The sequence below is a fragment of the Oryctolagus cuniculus genome, chromosome 3 (assembly GCF_964237555.1).
Source record: "Oryctolagus cuniculus chromosome 3, mOryCun1.1, whole genome shotgun sequence".
NCBI classification, from domain to species: Eukaryota; Metazoa; Chordata; class Mammalia; order Lagomorpha; family Leporidae; genus Oryctolagus; species Oryctolagus cuniculus.
Window position 1 is genome coordinate 85,953,124 of NC_091434.1, and position 3,353 is coordinate 85,956,476.

Here is a 3,353-nt window from a genome sequence, read left to right on the forward strand (position 1 = left end):
TTTGAAGGCCCTTGTAAATGTGCATGCTATCTTATTCTAACAGTAAGCATATGTAGAAATAAAACTAGAAATAGGTAAACATATTGAGGATAACAACTTAAAACTTTATCAATAGTACTTCATGATTTTTAAAAGTATATAGAAAACTGGTCTAAGAAATTATTATATAGTTCAATTTTACCATTATATAAGTATTTGACATGCTCAAGTATTTCAGGGAATGTAGAACATTAAGATAGATTCTGCCCTTGAGTAGTTTACTATTTAATTGGGGAATTAGAAAATGAACTTCATATATATACCATACACCAGTTCTGTAAAAAAGGATTATGCAAAGATAATCCTATTATAAAATTTTAAAAGAGAGAAAGTAATATCCATCTGTGTGTTTGAGTGCTAGGGAGGGTGAATAGGATATGGATGGAGAAAGCTTTATGGAAGTGATAATTTTGGACATGAATCTTGAAAGCAGGGTAGGTATTTCCTGTGGAAACAAATTAGAGAATTAAGTAATTCTGGACAGGAGTCTGCAAGCATGGAAGTTTGGGCACCTCTGAAGTATATGGAGAATTGTGGAAGGTCTACATTCAAAGATACCTGTAAAGAAACAAAATTTCAGAGTCACAATCTTCACAGGTTTTCTCTCTTGTAGTTGATTTGCCTGCTTCTAAAAATTTCAGGAACACACACAAAGTAAAGATTCTCGAATCCATAATTTTTTCCTACACAACACCGCCCTCTATAGGTGGGGGTGGAATTACTGAATACATTTTAGAAATATTGCAACTCTAGATCAGGAATTCCTAACACTCAAAGATGCAAAATAATGTTTTGGAAAAAATAAGATATATAATCAAGCTATGTAAACAGAATCATAATTAGATTTGATTGTTCGTTGTCCAAAAACTCAATGATTTAACAATATTATCCTTAAAGACTATCAAGCATATAGTGGTTCAAAGTACCCAGAGTTTTCATATATTTTATTTTACTTTTTCTACCATTCATATGAAGTAGATACTACATATTCCAGAATTAAAAGAAGAAATTGTGCTTAAGAGCGGTGATGGAACTAGACAAAGCATAATCAAAAAAACAGAGAAACTATAATTCAAAAAGTTTTGAAATCCATTTTAAATTCTTTTCATACTTTATCTAGTGTATATGCTCTATATTTCAAAGTTTGCAAAGAAGAATGAATGACCTGAGTAAAAATGAAATGCAGGGAAGCTATTGACTCATTATCAAGTATAGTATACAGAATAGCACCTTACCTTTTCTTTTCCTTTTTTTTTTTTCTTTTTTGACAGGCAGAGTGGACAGTGAGAGAGAGAGACAGAGAGAAAGGTCTTCCTGTGCCATTGGTTCACCCTCCAATGGCTGCCACGGCCGGCGCACCGTGCTGATCCGATGGCAGGAGCCAGGTGCTTCTCCTGGTCTCCCATGGGGTGCAGGGCCCAAGGACTTGGGCCATCCTCCACTGCACTCCCTGGCCACAGCAGAGAGCTGGCCTGGAAGAGGGGCAACTGGGACAGAATCCGGCGCCCCGACTGGGACTAGAACCTGGTGTGCTGGCGTCACAAGGCGGAGGATTAGCCTAGTGAGCCGCAGCGCCAGCCAGCACCTTACCTTTTAAAGATCATCTATAGTCTAGCTTCCAAAATACATTCCACAGACCAAGAAAGATAACATCACACAGGAACCTAGAAATCTGAATTTCAGGCCATCAATCCAGACTGAATCAGAATTTGCATTTTAATGAAATTCCAGATGTTTCATTAAAGTTTGAGAAGTCCCAATATAGATAACTTGTTGGGCATTCAAACCAGTAATTCTGTCAGTGAATGATTCAAACCCTTGCCTCAATACTAGAAATTCTCCTTACTACCTAGAAAAAGTCCAAGGACTGAAAAATTAGTTTATCATTTGCTCTCCTACATGTAAAGCAAATAGTTTATTGTGTTTAAAACCATTAAACACCTCATTTTTAAATAATGTTTGCCTAATTTAATTGTACAATATCTGAACCCAACAATCAAAATTAGATATAAACTGTGAGCAGATTGGCTGACTATTAAATATTTGATTATTCTGGATTTGCACATGATTTTTATGGATGGTTACAAATTATATTTTGAGCCTTGTATTACGTCAGATAGGCAAATGTAAACGGAAAACCCAAAGAAGTGGCCTTAGAGTCCATTTCCCCAAGTTTTGACATTCTGGCTTATGTTTCCTATATTCATCACTTTTTTTTCATCATGTGTTTTGTGTGTGTGTGTGTGTGTGTGTGTGTGTACATAGGGTGCTTTATTCTCCACAGAGTAATACATGCCAAGGTCGGTGGGGCTTGAGCCGATGTCCCCATATGTACAGAACTGAACAAAGTGGGTCTCTGAGAAGTCTGATTTGCCTTGATGCGGAAAAGGAGACGGGGAGGGTGGACATTATAATCCGAGGTGTTCAGTCCCATGCTGGGTCTGGCCTGGAATGTCGGGAGGGAAGGCAGCGCTCACTGTGTTCACTTCCAGGCAGGGGAGGCCTGCCGGGCTTGTAGGGCTTTCTGGACCACGTCTTCCCACTGGGCATCTGAGATCTCCTGAGCCCAGGCAGGAACCCCTGGTGCCGGCAGGCTCACTCCAGCCATCGTCCTTTTCACCAGCTCCACGTGTTCTGGATCCATGGGAATAGAGCTGTGATTGCCCGATGCTGTGGCTCCCGCCTCATCTTCATCCTCACTCTCTAATGGTGGGTCTGGCAAATGAAGCCCCAGAGCGTGGATCCGATCCTGGATGTCAGCAACTATATCCTCCGCGTCCCCCGCAGATGCCAGCTCCACCTCCTCTTGTTCAGGATCTTGGTTCAGAAGCTGGTAGGAATAGCCAGCTGGGCCTGCCCCGTTTGCTCCTGCTCTTCCTCGGGCCCCTCGCTGCTCTAGTCCCCAGTGCCTTCTGTAGGGCCCTGATGCGGTCCCAGTTCTTCAGTTTGATTGGGGAAGATTCGCTCAGGGCCCATGGTGTCTGCCCCTAGGACTACTGCTGCCATCCGGGAAGGGGCTTCACTTCCGGCGGGGAAGCCATCATGTGTTTTTAAAAGAAGTATTTATAACATTGGTAGTTTGTTTAAACTCATTGTACTTTAGTAAATTTCAAGTGACAAGTATGTTCTGCCATTAATAGAGTTTTTGGAGCCATTCATACAAATGTACCAGCACAGGCAAAAGCCTCACATTCTTTGTTATACTAAACAGTCCTAAGCATTGTGTGGACTCCTGGCATAGTATGGCTAAATATTCAGACACATGCCTATATAGTACTGTGTGTTCTGCCAAATGGAGGGAAAACAAAAGAAAG

The 3,353-nt window shown here is 40.9% G+C and overlaps 1 pseudogene; it reads right to left on the reverse strand.

The window, feature by feature from the left end:
* Positions 1-2,293: 2,293 nt before the first annotated feature.
* LOC100355289 (male-enhanced antigen 1 pseudogene) lies at positions 2,294-3,070 on the reverse strand (annotated as a pseudogene).
* Positions 3,071-3,353: the final 283 nt, after the last annotated feature.